This window comes from Mercenaria mercenaria, chromosome 5 (assembly GCF_021730395.1).
Source record: "Mercenaria mercenaria strain notata chromosome 5, MADL_Memer_1, whole genome shotgun sequence".
Taxonomy (NCBI): domain Eukaryota; kingdom Metazoa; phylum Mollusca; class Bivalvia; order Venerida; family Veneridae; genus Mercenaria; species Mercenaria mercenaria.
In genome coordinates, this window is record NC_069365.1 from 63,749,385 (window position 1) to 63,769,999 (window position 20,615).

At 35.9% G+C, this 20,615-nt stretch overlaps 1 protein-coding gene across 1 annotated transcript in view; it reads left to right on the top strand.

Annotated features, from left to right (window-relative positions):
• Positions 1 to 1,309: 1,309 nt before the first annotated feature.
• Positions 1,310 to 20,615, top strand: part of LOC123557416 (leucine-rich repeat-containing G-protein coupled receptor 5A-like) — a 216,238-nt gene continuing 196,932 nt past the window's right edge. Inside the window, exon 1 of the mRNA XM_045348862.2 lies at positions 1,310 to 1,447. The gene's annotated coding sequence lies outside the window, so the exon portion shown is untranslated. The remainder of the gene's footprint in view (positions 1,448 to 20,615) is intronic.

Genomic DNA, 20,615 nt, shown 5'->3' on the forward strand with positions numbered 1-20,615 from the left:
TTACTCTACTCTATCATATATCATATAGATGCTACTCTACTCTATCATATAGATGCTACTCTATCATATAGATGCTACTCTATCATATACATACTACTTTACTCTCTCATATAGATGCTACTCTACTCTATCATATATCATATAGATGCTACTCTACTCTATCATATATCATATAGATGCTACTCTACTCTATCATATAGATGCTACTCTATCATATAGATTCTACTCTACTCTATCATATAGATGCTACTCTACTCTATCATATAGTGTTACTCTACTCTATCATATATCATATAGATGCTACTCTACTCTATCATATAGATGCTACTCTATCATATAGATGCTACTCTATCATATACATACTACTTTACTCTCTCATATAGATGCTACTCTACTCTATCATATATCATATAGATGCTACTCTACTCTATCATATATCATATAGATGCTACTCTACTCTATCATATAGATGCTACTCTATCATATAGATTCTACTCTACTCTATCATATAGATGCTACTCTACTCTATCATATAGTGTTACTCTACTCTATCATATATCATATAGATGCTACTCTACTCTATCATATAGATGCTACTCTATCATATAGATGCTACTCTATCATATACATACTACTTTACTCTCTCATATAGATGCTACTCTACTCTATCATATATCATATAGATCATGTGCTATTCTATCATATAGACTTAGAGGCTACTCTATCATATCGATGCTAATCTATCATATAGATGCTACTCTACTCTATCATATAGATGCTACTCTATCATATAGAGACTACTCTATCATATAGATGTTACTCTATCATATAGATGGTACTTTACTCTATCATATAGATGCTACTCTACTCTATCATATAGATGCTACTCTATCATATAGATGCTACTCTATCTTGATATTACGTCTTATTTTCGTATTACATGCATTGTAAGGTATTTTGACTATATGAAATTAATACAAACAGTAAGATCTTCAAGTGCTTGGTTACATACTGGACAATATATTGCACGCAAGCAACTGTCTTGTTAGAGCAATTATATATGTGCTTGTTAACTATCAGGCCATCTCTCTAAGTACACAGGCTACATATTAAATGACAAAATTGATAATCGCTTTGCACATCTAAATACGTTTCGTAGTCTCAATTTTCGAAGATCCCGACTCCGATAAGTCGTCGTACAAATAAAGCGGGTAATGAATACAGCGCCTTTTAGCGCCTTCGATGAATGTATTGGAATAACAGATTGGTATGTTATTGTGACTTCACCAAAACAAGGTAGTTTTGTTTTGACTGGAGTTATGCAATTAGTCATATCCAAAGCGAAATTTGATGGATGAAAAAACGATGATTTATCTGTTACAACCGTAGCAAATTATTCAGTTTGTTGTGTATGTATGTTAAACTGAAAATGGAATAATACCGCACTGTGAGTAGAATAACATTTTTCATGTTGCCAGAAGTATAAGTATTATTTAAATTGTGACCTCCGCTAAAACATATAAAAGTAAAAATGTATGGAAACACCACTTATCGCATAGTGCGGCAATTTTCCTTTGATCTTTGCAGCATGTTATACATAGTAACACACATTATTACTACAAAACTGTGCTGATATCTTACAAAACTGTTGCGATATATATCAACACGGAAATCTCTATGGAGTTTCATAAGAAAAAAAGTGTTCCGATATATATCAGCACAGTAAAACTGTTCCGATATATATCGGAACACTTTTTCTCTATTGAGGTCCTATCAAGGGAGTATAATTTTTTCCTTTCAAAGAAAAGATGATTTTAGCTCCAATTTACAGTTCACAGAGAAAGAATTGTCACAAACACCTACATTTATAAAGTAAAAGAATAAATAAACTAGAATCTAAAAACTTGATAGTTATTGCCAAATCAGAAATACATGAAATAGTAATGAAATTCTGAGATTTCTCAAATGTTTATTTTTCTTTGTTTTTTTACAACAAAACAACAAGCTTTACATAGTTCTGGCCAATGAATATGCAAAGATTTAAACCAATGCGAAATTTGTTGGGGACTTAATGGGAAACAATTTTCTAAAACAGAAGTTTTAGTGTTTCAGTCAGTCGAGGCGCAGAAAGGGAATCAAAATAGTAAAAATAATATAAACAAATTTAAATGAAAATGTATAATAAATTTTAATGATAAACTATGCGATAAAACAGTTATAATATGTAGTGCTCGGTATTACAGGATATATCAGAGCTAGGGGTACATTCGTTATTTTTCTCTTACATATCTGTCTCGGCCTACGGCCTCGACGATATGTGCAGAGAAAATACCTCGATGTACCCCTAGCTCTGATATATCCTGGTAACACACTCTCACACATACTATAACTATTACATGTTGCATAATTGTAAGTTGTCAGCTTTATACATGCAAGACTATAGTCTTCAACTTCGGTTATACATTGTGGCCATAATATATAGATATAAGTTATTTTTTTGATATGGCAATTTGCGTAATTGTAATTTACACAATCAACACAATGTCTAATTTGTCATTTTTACATTTTTAATATTCATTTTAGATAATGCATGTTTTTTTTGGCTTGAGAGTGCATTTGTTATCATTTTAAAGTAATACTCATATTTCTTAGAATGGCTGATGTGTAATAATACAGGTTTTCTCTATAATATGACGACACACAGTTATCAACGAAAGACATAACGTTTTACTATATCTTTACTGAAACATTTAACTTGCGTTTTATTTTAATGCTAAGTGTTTAAATTATCTCCCTTTATGTATAAGTAAGTTAGAAGTTTCAGCTGATTTAAAATGAACATTTTATGTGTCCAATGTACTTAGTTTATTTATTAGTTGGAACATCATTAGGTTATGTTTTCGATTTTAACGAATGCCAGAAATGTAGGATTCCTCTCAAATCATTGTAATATTTTGCTGGATTTCGTTGTTTTTCATGGTTACTTATTTCTCAAGTATGTAACTATGTTAATATCATATATACTTATTGCCGTTCAATAGTATAGATTTATGTATTTTACCACCTGCAGTGATGATACTAGTGTCCCCATCCAATAAAAAGCGTGTCCTGGTACAACCTTTCAACTTAGTTTTATTTCTTATGTCAACAAAAGGTTATAGTGGCTATGGTTTTGAGCAATATGTTTATTATGCGAATACGTTAAATATGATATGAATGATGTTGTCTTCTTCAGCTAAGATTGACACTATATTAACTTAACTGTAGTAAAATCTTGAAGTGTATTCAGTACAGGAAAGCAATTAAATCAAACGAGGACTATATATCATAGTAATATACCCGGCTTGCATGCACCTAGTGCTACCTAGTGCTACCTAGTGCTATTCGTTTTGCACTTTAATTTGTTTGAAAATCCACGAATTCTTAAACTTCTTATTATAATAAGAAGAAAAGATACCACTGTAAGGTTTGTAGCCGAACAACTACTTTGTCTTTTTAAACAGACAGACATTAAGTGCTCTCGCTGTAGATGAAGTATAAAATTGTCATACGGACAAGCTTTGAAACCTTATAATAGCATGTCCACCTTGACCTATGTAACCAAGGCTGAGCGATGAACCTTGTCTCACACCATGTGTGTTTGTTTTATTGCGCTGTAACATGTGATTTTGACAGGCAGTTAGTGACCGTTTGACACTGGATTAAAATTGTAATGAAACACACGAATGCAATTGTAGCTAAATGTTGTCTGAAACAATCCCTAGCCGATGCGTATATACCGAAGGAATTAAGAGAGGACACTATATCTGAAGACATTTGTCCTTCACCTTAGATTAATGAAAAACGTTGCGGAGTACAATTCAATACTGATACAGAATCAAGGAGAACTAATTACGACATATAGAAAACAGTGTTAAAACGAGCAAAATTGCTGATGAACTAATGCTACCATTTTGTGTTAATAACCAATTTATGTTATATCCTGATCTGTTCAGATCGTTCAGCACATTTTGTGTTAGTTGTACTGTTTATATTTTTTTTTCAGCTTAAACATTTCGGCTTGGATGCTTCCAGCACTCCCACTTTATAGCGTTGGGTACTGTTTAATCACCTCTTGGATATGGTGCCTGCTTTTTAGTTTTGTCTTTTGGCAATTTCTGTGATATGAAGGCGCCATAACCCCAGATTCCCTCTCTAAACTCTATTTTGTTTAGCTTGACCCTTGTTTTCTCGTTTAGTATTCCCCTCCGAAGACGGGGTGATATTGTTTTGGCGTTGTCCGTCTGGCTGTTCGTCCGTCCGTTCGTCCGTCCATCCGAAATTAAAAATGCTTATAATTCAAGAAGTATTTTAGCTGGAATCACCAAACCTCACATAAGTGTTAATTAGCATATGGCCTTTGCTCGCATATAGTTTTATTCCATTTGACCCAGAAAACAGATTTTCCACTTGATTTGGTAAAAAAAAAGAAATGTAAATGCTTATACTGGTAATTGAAAAAGAAATTTAGCTAGGATCACCAAACCGCTCATACCATTAATAAGCACATGACCTTTGCTCACATATAGTATTATCAGCTGTGACTCAGCAAAAGCAGAATTATCCCTCTTGATTTTGTAAAATATAAGGATTTGTTTTATTGTTTTAAAGTAACCTTTTGATGGATGTTCATGACACTTTACGCATATGTAGATGCAACACACACTTTTGCTAGGATCACTTCTGTAACCAGTGTTATTGCCCTTTAATTGTTTTACAATCCATAACTTCAAACATAACAAACGGTAATCCAGTGATAGATCTTCATAAAATTTAACACAAATGTAGATCACTATAAAGCTGTGATGCGTGCACATATTTCATCAGGATTTCTCACTGAATTCACTGGATTTGCATGTTTTAATTGGGGAGTATACAACATACATCAAGACCCCTGGCTTAAAGGTCAAGGTCATATTTAAGTTAGAGATCACAGATTTAAGGTCATATCTGTAAATGAAAAAAAAGCCATTAAAGTCAGCAAAACCGTCTAAAACTCACAAGCGACTTTAACTAATGCATACTATAAGCAAGACAAGTAATTTAAACCTAAGATTTTAGAGATAAAATGTAATCTGTAAATATAATTATGTAAATATACAACTTTCTTAGACATTTTATGCCATACAGCGGTATTGTCTGGAAACGTGTCATTAAAATAGTTTAAGTATAAAAATATGAAAACACACCGCTCCCTTCATGAAAATGTACCCGCCTTTCAAAAAGTCAAAATTGAGAGAAAACATTTCCGCAATTTTCCCAAGAACTAGAAAGTTTAAAGTGGCCTAAAAGCCAGGATTTAGTTAAGGTCCAAAAGCTTTAATACCGTGCAAATGTTGTGGCAAATGTACAATGGACAACGCAACATGACATATCCCGACATAAGACATCTACGGCTTTGCATAGGAAACGATGGACCTGCCTGATAAACATTATCTACAGTAGCAGTAGATGTAATTCTGAGTGCACATCGTGGAAATATCTTGAAAACAATCAATGTGTATTTTGTTAAATTGGTTATGTAGTGGAAAATTTGTACCGGTGCATGCATAAGTCGTAATTACAAAACCATATGCTAAACATTAGAACAAACGTGTAATTTAAGTTCAATGTCTGCTAACAAAAACATAATTGATAATTGTATTCAGTTTTGCAGCTTAGAACCGCTGACACTAAATGATACTGCAGATACTTAACAATGAGGATACTTGAATACGTGTGAAAAGCGCAAACACATTTCAAGAGGACATCTGCGTTTCATCCTGCCCTACGGTTAAACCGGTTGGGGATGGGGAGTGGGGCTATACGTTTGCATCCCATACCTGCTCCATCAGTGCGTCCATCCGTCCGGTGGCACTCAGCAAAATCTGAATCTGGGGATGGTGATCGCCTTCTATTTGGTGAATCCGGGATGGGATGCTCCTTGCCCTGTCCTATCAGCCCAATCAGAATATCCTCGGCTTTGTCTTCCTTTGGCTCCACCGTTTCCACTACTTCCCTACTTGCACCCCTCCCCACCCCCAACACACACACACAACCCTCAATTAAATCGGCTCATCTTCCTTGCCATCTGTTGTACTGAGCTCTAAGACCTCAGGACTATAGAAATCGGCAGCCTTTGCATACCCAGTAATTTCAGTCTATTCTGGCAGACCCTTAGCAACTTCACCCCCTACCGCCTCGGAGCTACCCAAGTCACTTGCGCTCATAGTCATCGGTAACATGTCCCCTCGGTCCTGCCTTCCCTCTCCGGGACTGCTCTCTCCCTGTCTACTCCTGTTTATACAGTGTGGTACAGACAGCTCCTTACTAAGCACCCACATATCCTCTTCGTCCGCCACGTACGGGTTCGCACTTCTACTTAAACATTTCACCCCGTCCCTCAGTGAGCCTCCTCGCTGTCTGTACCAGCTGTATAACGTGAGGTGTTTTTCATACTGCGTCCTAGTTGTGTACATGAACAAACATACCGTGTATCCAAACGGAACCCGGTCTGACGATACATGGTGCTTATAAACGTGGCTTTCTACCCTGAATATCTCGGCGATGAACTCCGTCTTTTCCTGGTTCTTACAGTGAACATATCTATAAGCCCCACTACGTCTGGTTGCGACATTCCTCACTTCATCGGAAGACAATTACAAAGAAGCGATTAAAGTAATAAGGTGATGCAACTGTAACTTTGATAATGTGGTCACAGAGAGCCATCAACCAACCCCTTGACGCGTGAGAGATGATAACAAAGTACCGAACTCTTACGAAATACACGGATATGTAAAGTGCACATACAGGCTGTTGTGGTGTTCCATAGTCAAAGACTAAAATGTTATAATTCTTTCGGAGAAACGGTTAACATTGAATCTAATTCATTCCTCTGCTTTTGTATGCTGTGCGCCAGAAATACAACAAATATAAAACATGTACAAGTAAACATTGTTACAATTAACATCATTTATTCAACAAATATCATAATATAACAAGAAATATCTTTAAAAATGATGGTCGGCGAATTGTAACAAGGAAAGAAGTTTATGAATTTTTCATCTAAAATTCATCTTTCATCTAACATTTTTCAAATTGCAAAACTAAACACCGCACTTTAACAATTTAAATGGTTCTCTTTTAATTTTTCGCAAAGGTTTCGTAGGGTTGCAATTTTGTTTCGTTTATCCTTAGACGAATCATTACAGCAGTAGTTTGATGAAGATTCATGAAGCGGTTCATGAGAAGAGGTCCTTAAACGTGTTTATATTTTTAGCTAAATTGGTCCCTATCCCCATTTGTAACAAAATAGCAGGAGACCTTACGATATTGATACACATCGAGTTTGATAAAAATTACATTTTAGTGGTTAATGCGAAGAAAGGCATATCTACTTTTAGCTATAGTGGTCCCTAATAGGGCCTATATAAATAAATTTGGAAGAGGACCTTATAATGATGCTCCAGACCAAGTATGACAAAGATCCACCAAGCTGTTCATGAGACGCTGTATAAAGGCATTTCTAGTTTTAGCTCTAGCAGCCACTAAAAGGGGTCAAATGTCCCAGCTGAACAAAGTTGGCTGCGGGCCTAATAAAGATGCTACAAATCAAGTTTGATTAGAATACATGAGAAAATTATTTATTTCTAAAATAGGCCAACTGATCCCGCTTTAACAAATGCATATTCGCTATTCATGAATCTTTGGACAATGACGTCACACCTATAAAAAAGTGAAGGTCAAGCAAAACATACAATTGTAATTATTTCAATATTTCTGTTTCATAAGCAAAGTTTAACCGTAGTCATGTCACATAGATAAACTGTATGCAGCGTACCTTCATTTCAGTGTAATGAGATTCAGTCATTATATAGCATATACATAATAAAACAGATTTCAACTGAGTTCAATATTTGCATACCATACTAAAGAAAAATATTCTTATATAATAATAAATCAGTTAAATAATTTATAACAAATATATCAAAGCAAACAAGTACTCATTTTAATATGCAATCTGAATAAGTCACAAAGCAAGAAACCTTTCCATATACAGACGACAATTGTAACAAGGAAAGTCTTTTAAAAAGCACTTCTCTACATAAAAGACTCTTATCACACCCTTATTCATGTGATACGCAGACCGTATTCAGCTCTTTCTTTAATTTGATATATGTTGGTATTTGAACAGGTTTTTATCATATTTATTAAACTTACTTATCATTTTGAGATATATCAATATTCTTGCTAAATATACTGAGCCAAAGTTAGCTTTAAAACTGTGAACAGCGTCGTTTAGGATAAACGCTTTGTCTACATTTCACTCAGCGTAGCACAATCAACAGAGTGAAAGAAATTGACACTCTCGTCCAATCAGGCAGAGTGTTGCATAAATCTTCCATTTTGATAAATTATCTATAATGCGTTATGAAGTAGTTTGATTTGCAAACTGAAGTCACGTGGCATAGGTAACGAATTCGTTCTTAGACGGCGTTCGCCGAAAAAAACCTTAATTTGGCAAAACATTAATTTTAAGGCATGACTTACACATGCTGTCTTTTCGCACTTTTGTCCACACCGGAGAGTTGCTTCCCTCATAAGGTTTAAGCTTGTCATGAATCACGACTTTGTCCACACCGGAGAGTTGCTTCCCTCATAAGGTTTAAGCTTGTCATGAATCACGACTTTGTCCACACCGGAGAGTTGCTTCCCTCATAAGGTTTAAGCTTGTCACGAATCACGACTTTTGTCCACATCGGAGAGTTGCTTCCCTCATAAGGTTTAAGCTTGTCATGAATCACGACTTTGTCCACACCGGAGAGTTGCTTCCCTCATAAGGTTTAAGTTTGTCATGAATCACGACTTTTGTCCACACCGGAGAGTTGCTTCCCTCATAAGGTTTAAGCTTGTCATGAATCACGACTTTTGTCCACACCGGAGAGTTGCTTCCCTCATAAGGTTTAAGCTTGTCATGAATCACGACTTTTGTCCACACCGGAGAGTTGCTTCCCTCATAAGGTTTAAGCTTGTCATGAATCACGACTTTGTCCACGACTTGTCTAAGTGGATCACCAGAAATGGTCCTTTGTAGTTTCTTTGGAGCTTTGGTGCTATTGTTTCCGCACTGCAGACAAGCACCAGACAAAGTAACCGACTTGGTACTTGTTAAATGCCAACTTTATATCTTCCTCTTTTCTTACATAACTGCTGAATGCCAGTTTCGACGGTAGTCTTATCTCACATCCTAGCGTCAAAAATTTGGGCAACATCTTTCTTGTTTCCTTAGGTATAGCGTGATATGCACCGGCGATGTACCCAAGGTATAAATCCCATTCTCTGATCGAAGATGTATGCCATAACCATTTTGATTAATACGCGCTTGAATCTCTCTATCTTGATGTTGGATTTCGGGTTTCTTGCGCTAGTTCTAGTCTTACGCACTTCAAGCGTTCGCCATATTTCCTTGAAAACATTACGTTCATAGTTGCGACCTTGATCGCTATATATTGACAAAAGCCTTTTCCAGCTTGGTACACATTTCGTCACAATGTATCTTGCACATCTATATCTGCTGTCTGGTATCGCAATGACTTCCATGTATCTGGAGAACAAAATCTGTCAAAACTAGTATGTAGCGATTTCCTATAGGCAAAACCCGCAAATTGTCTACCTGGAAAGATGATCAGAACGTTTGTATTTAGAATAAACTTGAAACCGAGTCATCTAGGTTAAGAATTTTGTAATTAGGTCAAACCATAAAAAAACCTGTTTAACATTCCAAACGCAAAAATTCTACGTGATCTTCATGAAACTCATAACTGGGTTATTTGAGGTAAAAAAGTAGGCCGCTTGTGTCAAATAAACCTTGTTAGGTAATACTCCAGAGCACAGCAGAGGCCACTTTTTCTATCCGGTCTTTTAAGAAACTGTCAGAATGGTTGTCTCTGAAAGCTAAGTTTGAAGAAGTAAAAAGTAAGGCAGGTGAGCGATACAGTACCTTCATTGCTATCTTGTTTATAAAACCATGAACTTACTGTTTATTGTATGATTATACGTTTTGTATATATTATCTGTACCAGAACTGGTGGCCGTATAGAAATAAAATGTTTGAGCTTCAGTTTTATGTAGACGGCTTTAAGTACCTTATTTCATATTATCCATTTGCCAGCCCATTTGCCCGGTTATCTTCCCGTCCGTCTGAACCACAAGATCGTTCACACTAGAAATTTTGAAGTATAAAACATTTTTTCTCTTCATTTTTTCATGAGGCCTGGTTTACAGGCGACAGACAATTTGGAAAACGTGCAGACATATTGATTTTGATGCAGTGTTTTCAAAAGAGTCCTCTTGTAAATTTTAGCACATTCTAAAACGATACTGTGGGTGATATAGCAACAGATTGTGCGGCAATAGCCTTGTTTTTTTCCGGCGCAGTGAGAATGCTATCTCTGTGTAATTTATCTACTTTATTGCTTTATATTGAATAATCTAAAACATTTTCCCATTTGTGTTAAGTTTGTTTGTTGATTGTTCTTATTATATCTACTGTTTGTTTGTTAAATATTATACAGTCAATAAACATGTATTTTCACAGTGACCACGTAATCTATCCTCGATCAGTCGTATGGACTCTCAGACTGCCATAGTATAAAATTGAAAATCTAAAAGGAATAACGGCGTTCATGAGAGCATTCAGTGGAACTCGAAATTACTGATTTGATAATTTATTACTCTCTCAGTGACAGTGCAGTTGTGTTAGAGTAGACTAATACATTCTTACATTATTTCCACACAGAGTCTATGTAACTTCACACAATGTCAAACAGCAACAGCTGCACTTGGTGCTACTAGGAAAATTTCTTATTCCGACTGAACGCCTCCACAGACGTGGAACTTTAGGCGCACGGCACTAAATATCTCGCAGATGTTGAAACGATACAACACTGTTATACAGACGTTATATCATCTGTAATAGAGTGCAAATGAATTGCTTCTGCTGCGAATACAAACATTCTCTTTTCCAGTGTAGATTTATTATACCAATGTAAAAAATAACTTTAGTTGAAAACTTCAATTTGAAATCACCAGGCTGTTTTGTATAATAATGACTTCATTTTGAATTGGTTATTGTGTTTATTACAATTTCAACATGAGCAAATAATATAAAATATAAATAAATTTAGCTAAATACTGTTCTACAATCTTGAATCTTCTCTTTTGCTATCTTTTTAGAGTAATTATTTTATTATGACAAAGTTTTATCAATGTAAGTTTGAAAAACCCTTTTCAGAAATTAACTGATTAAAACCTGGTAATGATCAAATCTGTATCTCTGTTGTTGTCGAATTTCATTCCAAGTCTGTCAATTAGGATGAAAGGGCAGGTTCTAATCTCTGACCTGACCTGGTCCGCTGAACACAATTTTCGGCCGGGCCATGTCAGGCCAAGAGAGGCGACAGTTTTTATTGTTTAAATGTTTTGAAGAAATTTACATCAGCGACTACATGAGTGTGACATTTGGACCCGCTTTATTTTCACATTCAGTAAAATCAAAAATGTCTGTCAGAGACTAAATTTTCACTTCTGGGAGTAAGTCTGATCCTAAATATATATACCAATGTTGATCCCAGCAGCAGAGGGGTGTGGGAACGCTAAATGATACAACTTCGCTAAATGATACAATTGGCGTTAAATGATACAAAACTGACGCTAAATGATACAATCTACGCTAAATGATACAACATCGAGGCTCGCTAAAAGTTACAAAACTAACGCTAAATGATACAACACATTTAGGCTCCCTAAAGTTACAAAAGTAACGTTAAATGATACAACACATTTAGGCTCCCTAAAAGTTACAAAAGTAACGTGAAATGATACAACACATTTAGGCTCCCTAAAAGTTACAAAACTAACGTTAAATGATACAACACAATTAGGCTCCCTAAAAGTTACAAAACTAACGCTAAATGATACAACACATTTAGGCTCCCTAAAAGTTACAAAACGTAGACGCTAAAATATACAAATTTCATATAGGGGTATATAGAAAGTTTTACATTTGTTGACTATTTCGCGACAATAATTTTTCATTTTATGCACGACCTCGTCACACGAACATTTAAATATAGTTTTGTATGTTTCCTGTTAAATAAACATATATACATGATCACAAATGTATTTTCCTGGAGTGTACGCCAGTTACAACTGTACACTCACAGTATTCATAAAAGGAGTTAAATAAACTAATAGAAATTGAAAGGAAGTTAATAATATATGAATATAATCTAGTTATTCAGGTCAGATACAGTAAAGACTGTCAACAGTGACCAGCCTTTAAGGTCATTGTAGACAGGAAGTCTCTATACACAATCTGACTAGTTTAAGGCAAATAAGACATGTTCTAGTTAGCATTTTATTAAGGAGCTTTAAACACTCTGATAAAACATGGAATATTTTAAATGACCTTTCAGTCTGCTCTCGATAAGATCAAGACTCCATGATTTGTATTGGAGAAGTTTTCTGCCTTTGAGAGGAGGGGTCAAAAAGTCGTTATAAAGGTTCGAAGTCCTGGTTTGGGGCTCAGAAATCATGGTCGCTGTATGCATCAGACAGGGAGTCGCTAGAAACAAGCCAATTTTAATGTGAAATGGATTGGGAGGAAATAAAAAGGTCGTTGTAGACAGAAGGTCGCTGAAAGCACCCCTAAGGCAGTCTTTACTGTATATCATATTTCGTCTTTCATCTCCGTTAGTTGTCTGTCTTGCACTGGCAGTACATAACGAAGCATTGTTGAAAACGGGAATTAAATATTTTCAACTGACTGCCTATCATAACTTAGTACTGTTGAAAACGTGGATATAATACAGTCCCTGAGGGGGTGTCTGTGTGTACGAGAGGTCCAGAGAAAATTTCTCCAGAAATGATTAGAGAAACATCTGAGGTACAAGAAAATGGAGGGTGATGGTGTCGCATCATGGTGCGGTTCGAGAAAATCCAAGATGGCCGCCAAAATAATAAAATTACCCTTCTTTAATTAATGGGCCTGTTCTTAGTGCATTTTATAACTAACTTTAGCTTTTATTAGTGCTATTTATTGAAAACACAGGTTCCCATATAAATTTGCCTTTTTCGTTTAAGAAAAATGTAATAATTAAAAACAAAATGATAATTTTGGGCTGAAAAAATGGCTAAAAATGCGTTTTTTTTACCAAAATGCTTTTTTTCGTTTGTTGTAGATTTTCAGTTTATTGATAAAACTTCCATAAATGTCTTTCACTCTATTTAAAAACTCATATAGAAACAAAAATAAGCACATTTACAATTTCTGGACGGATATTTATATCAAAAACTGCTCTGAAAGTGGGTGGGGTAAATCAACCCCTGAAAAATCGGCATATTTGGAATTCACACTAATCGAATGATTTTCATTCAGTTTTCATTTTTATGTGCCTAATATCAATATTTTGATAATGATCAAATAAATATATTCAGAAGTTGTCTTTTTTTATGTTACAAATACTAAACTATGGAGTGGGTGGGGTAAATTCGGATAATGTGACGCTGTCCCGTTAGAGGGATGGCAACATCAGATCATAAAATTAGCCATACCGATAAGACGAACGAATAAAGCTTGATAAAGTATTCAAACAGTGGGCTAGCGTCATTTTAGATTTACAAAATCCAAGTCTGTTTTCAAGCCAGCTGTTCTTATCAGAGGTGTGTATCTAGTGTGTATCATACACGTTTTACCTGTATGCAGCAGCAGCGGCAGCGAGTCTGATAAATGATACTGCGCATTCTTCGGGTTGATAGTTAATTAGAAGTTAGATATTTAGTTACTGTCAGAAATATATCTGGAAGTTCCAAAACTAGCATGCAGAGTATTTTGCAGCGTATATGTAATATTAATAATAAATAAGTCAGAAAAGGTAGTGGCTCCGTGAATTTGATCACAGTATAGGATCTCTGTAAAATCATACAATTGTTTAGTTCTCAGGTAATCGCAAACCTCTGGAAATTACAAACCTCTGGAAATTACAAACCTTCAGAAATCACACACCTGTTGAAGTCACATACACCTTGAAATCACACACATCTCAAAATTACATACCCTTTGAAATCACACACCTCTTGAAATCACATGCCTCTGGAAATCACACACCTCTGGAAATCACATATCTGTCAAAATCACAAAGCCCTTGAAATCAAACACCTCTGGAAATCACATACCGCTGGAATTCACATACCTCTTGAAATCACATACCTCTGGAAATTAGATACCTTAGGAAATAACACACCTCTGGAAATCGCAAACCTCTTGAAATCACATACCTCTTCAAATCACACACCTCTGGAAATTACATACCTCGGGAAATCACACACCTCTAGAAATGAAACACCTCTTGAAATCACACACCTCTGGAAATAACACACCCTCTTGAAATCACAAACCTAAGAAATAATACACCTCTAAAAATTAAATACATCTGGAAATCACACACCTCTGAAAACCACAATCCTCTGACACTCATATTCCTCTAGAAATCACATATCTCAGGAAATGAGATACCTTTTGAAATCACACACTCTGAAAATCACATTACCCCTGGATATAACACATCTCTTGAAACTTTATACATCTGGAAATAATACACCTCTTCAAATCACACACATCTGGAAATTACATGCCTTTGGAAATCACACGCCTCTGGAAATTACATATCTCTGGAAATCACATACGTCTTAAAATCACACACCTCTGGAAATCACATACCTTTGGAAATCATACACATCTGGAAATCACACACCTCTTTACATCACAGACATATGAAAATCACATACCTCTGGAAATCACAAACCTCTGGAATTCACACACCTGTATAAATCACATACCTCTAGAAATTTTATACATCTGGAAACCAAACATCTCTAGAAATCACATACCTCTGGATATTACTCACATCTGGAAATCACACCTCTTGAAATCACACACCTCTGGAAATAACACCTCAAGAAATTACACACTTCTGGAAATCAAAATTTACTTCTTGAAATCACATATCACTGGAAATCGCACACCTCTGGAAATCGCATACCTCAAATTACATACCCCTTGAAATCACACACCTCTGGAAATCACACACCTCTGGAAATCACATACCTCTGGAAATCACACACTCCCGGAAATCACACACCTCTTGAAATCACATACTTCTTGAAATCACATACATCTGGAAATCACATACCTCAGAAATATTACACCTCTAAAAATTAAATACATCTGGAAATCACACACCTCTGGAAATCACATATCTCAGGAAATCAGATACCTTTTGAAATCACACACTCTTGAAATCACATTCTTATTGAAATCACACACCTCTGGAAATTTTATACATCTGGAAATCACACACCTCTGGATATAACACACCTCTTGAAACTGTATACACCTGGAAATCACACACCTCTGAAAATCACATACCTCTGGAAATCATACACCTCTGGAAATTACATACCTCTTCAAATCACACACATCTGGAAATCACATAACATTGAAAATTATACGCCTCTGGAAATTACATACATCTGGAAATCATATACGTCTTGAAATCACATAGCTCTGGAAATCATACACCTCTGGAAATTACATACCTCTTCAAATCACACACATCTGGAAATCACTTAACATTGGAAATTACACGCCTCTGAAAATTACATACATCTGGAAATCACATACGTCTTGAAATCACACACCTCTGGAAATCACATACCTTTGGAAATCGAATACCTCTGGAAATCACAAACCTCTGGAATTCATACACCTATTTAAATCACACACGTCTGGCAATCACATACCTCTGGATATAACACATCTCTTGAAGCTCTACACATCTGGAAATTACACACCTCTGGAAATCACATACCTCTTGAAATCATACACCTCTGGAAATCAAAATTAACTTCTTGAAATCACATACCACTGGAAATCATACACCTCTGAAAATCACAAACCTCTTGAAATGATAGAACTCTTGAAATCACATACATATTTAAATCACACACCTTTGGAAATCTCACACCTCTGGAAATTTGACACCTTTGGAAATCACACATTTCTGGAAATTGAATATGTCTGACGCACCAGTTTTTCTTCCTTCAAAGTAAATGGCATAAAACGTTGATATTGAAGTTTTTCCGATAATACTTCTTCAGTTTCTAAGAAAATGCAAAATTTGATATCTTGTTTGAAAGATATGTAACATGGATATATACATGTACGTCATTATATTTTCCCCATTAAATTTATAAAGATGTGAACATAGATTGGTGAATGTTTGTAAATTAATGAGTCGTCAAGACAGCTTTCTTTGTAAAGATGATGGAATCTTTATATTGAAACAAATATATAAATGTTCATGACAAATTGTAACATCCACATCACATTTGACATGTATCTGTGTGCACCTACTGCAAAATAATACAAAGTTTTCTGAGACATAGTTATCATACTGTAGATGATGTCATTATGCTTTACTTAGATATTGGCTAAATCAAATTCCGATTTTTTCCGTCCTTTTACATATTGGCTATGATTGTGGCCGAGTGGAGAGAGCTATTGCATAACACTGCATCACAGTTCCAAGGGCCATTGGCTACACCATGACCTCTTTTGTCCTCCGCTTTAAGTCGAACAGTTTCAAGGGCTATTGGGTACCCTATGACTTATTTTGACCTCCGTTTTTAGTCATACTGTTCCAAGGGCTATTGGGGCTATTGGTTTCACATGACCTATTTTGTCTTCCGCTTTAAGTCATACACTTCCAAGGACTACTGACTACCCTACGACCTCTTTTGTTCTCCACTTTAAGTCATAGGGTGTCAAGAATTATTTGTTACCCATGACCTCTTTTGTTATCCGCTTTCAGTCATACAGTTCCAAGGGCTATTTGCTTCACATGTGACCTCTTTTGTCTTCCGCTTTTAGTCATACAGTTCCATGGGCTATTGACTTCCCTATGATCTCTTTTGTCCCACGCTTTTAGTCACACATTTCCAAGGGTTATTTGTTACCCCATGATCTTTTTTGTCATCCGCCTTCATTCATACAGTTCCAAGGGATTTATGCTTCCAAAAGACCTGTCTTTTGTCATCCTCTTTCACTCATAAAGTTCATAGTGCTATTGGCTACCCTATGGCCTTTTTTGTCCCCCGCTTTTTGTCATACAGTTCAAAGGATTATTGGCTACCCCGTGAATTATGTTGTCCTCCGCTTTTAGTCATACAATTCCAAGGGTTGTTGACTACCCCATGACCTCTTTTGTCTTCCGCTTCCCAAGGGCTGTTGACTACTCCATGACCTCTTTTGTCTTCCGTTTCCCAAGGGCTGTTGACTACCCAATGACCTCTTTTGTCTTCCGCTTCCCAAGGGCTGTTGACTACCCCATGACCTCTTTTGTCTTCCGCTTCCCAAGAGCTGTTGACTACCCCATGACCTCTTTTGTCTTCCGTTTCCCAAGGGTTGTTGACTACCCCATGACCTCTTTTGTCTTCCGCTTCCCAAGGGTTGTTGACTACCCAATGACCTCTTTTGTCTTCCGCTTCCCAAGGGCTGTTGACTACCCCATGACCTCTTTTGTCTTCCGCTTCCCATGGGCTGTTGACTACCCCATGACCTTTTTTGTCTTCCGCTTCCCAAGGGCTGTTGACTACTCCATGACCACTTTTGTCTTCCGTTTCCCAAGGGCTGTTGACTACCCAATGACCTCTTTTGTCTTCCGCTTCCCAAGGGCTGTTGACTACCCCATGACCTCTTTTGTCTTCCGCTTCCCAAGGGCTGTTGACTACCCCATGACCTCTTTTGTCTTCCGTTTCCCAAGGGCTGTTGACTACCACATGGCCTCTTTTGTCTTCCGCTTCCCAAGGGCTGTTGACTACCCCATGACCTCTTTTGTCTTCCGTTTCCCAAGTGTTATTGACTACCCAATGACCTCTTTTGTCTTCCGCTTCCCAAAGGCTGTTGACTACCCCATGACCTCTTTTGTCTTCCGTTTTCCAAGGCCTGTTGACTACCCCATGACCTCTTTTGTCTTCCGCTTCCCAAGGACTGTTGACTACCCCATGACCTCTTTTGTCTTCGATTTTATTCATACAGTTCGTCCCTTGTCCATTAGTTATATTAAACCAAATATTGTACGAGTTTAATACATTTATACAATATATCTATGAAATAGATGCATTTGAAGAATAAGGGTACTATAAGAAAGGGCACCACCTTTACGCAAATCTACATGTGAAGGTTATCAAAAGCTAACTTAAAATAAATCCCTGCCTAATTTAGCTGAATTTCTTAATACAATTCTTAGCAACATTCTGAAATAAATAGTTTATTTTGAAAAAAACATACTTATGACATTATCTCGTGATGGTAATGATTTGTTTGTTAGTTTATCTTAATGGATAAAGTTTTAAGAGCATGAGGCACTTATCAGATAATAAATGTCTGCTGGAGAAGAAGCAGTGAATAGTGGTAACCAGTTTGTGAGAGATTTCTTTTGAACACATGCTATTGGTTCTTGTCCAATATCATGAGCTTAGGCGTCAAGTTGGTCTGCAGTTTGCAAAGTTTGTAGTTCACAATTTAAATTGCAAAGTGCAAAATATTTATCATTGACTGAAATGTTCTGTTTTGAAAGCTTAAGATACCCAAATCAGTACCATGTTTTTTGAGAATCTGCATCGCGGATCAATACCATATATCTTGAACAGCAAAATAAAAATTCATTTTGCAGTTCGAACATTACGGTGGGATGTTTAGGATATATTAATTTCATTTTTTTAAGATTAAATTATCTCGTCTCGTGAGCAAACATCTTACTTCGAGCGCACGATATATTATCTCGTGCGAACGTCATCTCATCCTGTGTGCTTGACATCTTATCTCGAGCTCACGACATCTTATCTCGAGCGCACGACATCTTATCTCTTTTTATTAGAGTTATGAGATTATGTGTCGTGCACACGAGATAAGATGTCGTGTGCACGTGATAAGATGTCGTGCGCTTGAGATACTATGTCGTGTGCTCGAGATGATATGTCGAGACCATGAGATAAGATGTCATGCGCACGAGATGATTTAATCTTATAAGAAATAAATGTATTTCCTAAACATACCACTATAGAACAGTAGAACGGTGCGAAAAACAAAAGACAGAATATTTTGCAGTTTGAAATTCAAATTACAATGGGCAAGTGAGATTGAAATGCTTTTCTTTTTGAGAAGCTGCATCTCGGTTCAGTACATATCTTGAACCACAAAATAATGTCGTTATTCTTATTGTATGTTCTATATTCTTATGGTAAAAGTCATCATTGTTGTTCAATATCTGACGATTCTATTTACAAAACGTGTCATTCTTATTCTATGTTATGTGATTGTATTTGTAAAGCGTCGCTGTGCTATTTATATCGCGGGAAATCGCACATACAATAAGAATATCAAGCTTACAAAAACAATAATGAATATACAACAACAATAACGTTTTTACAATAAGAATATCGAACATACAATAAGAATAACGACATATACAATAACAATGGAAACACTTAGAATACGAATGACAAGACATTGAATAACAATATCAAAGATACAATAACAATAACGAAATATAGAATAACAATAATGACTTTTACCATAAGAATATCGAACATACAATAAGAATAACGACATATACAATAACAATGGTAAGACTTAGAATATGAATGACACGACGTTGAATAACAATATCAAAGATACAATAACAATAACGAAACATAGAATAACAATAATGACTTTTACCATAAGAATATCGAACATACCATAAGAATAACGACATATACAATAACAATAGCAAATTTTAGAATATGAATGACACGACATTGAATGACAATAACAAACATGCAATAATAATAACATACATATATAATTTAGCAACGTTTGACATGCCATACGAACCCACTAATACTATTAGGATTTCTACGGGACTAATACACATTCAGTAAAAATTGTTATATAAGTAATATTTTTATGAGTCAATGTTTTAAAAACACCCTAACTCTGGCTGAAAACTATTACACGTACCATTTGGGTATATGGAGAGTCATACAGGAAAATAAAAATGTATTTGTCAATTCGCAGAACTTTGAAGAAAAAAAACCATTAATATACAACTGATGTGAAGATGTGTTTGACATTCCAGATAATGAAATAGACTACTGTTAAATTGATGTAAAGGGTAACTGGAAGCATTAATAGCAACAATACAAGTTACTTTTATTGATTGAAAATTAAGAATATATTTATCGATTATCGATCTGCAGTTACAGAAGTATCACTCATGGAAGCATCGATACAAAAAGAACGCGATGTAGTACAACACGTGCTGAGGAGCAAATACTGACATTGAAACGTGCAAGAAGCCTCATTTTCTAGGGTGCTTTCCAGGCCCGTATCCAGAAATGTTTGATTGGCAGCGCCAGCTAATCATCGGAAAGGTGCATAGAGTGGGGTATGTATGGGAAGGGATACCTCCAACTCCCTCCTGATTTTTTTTTTG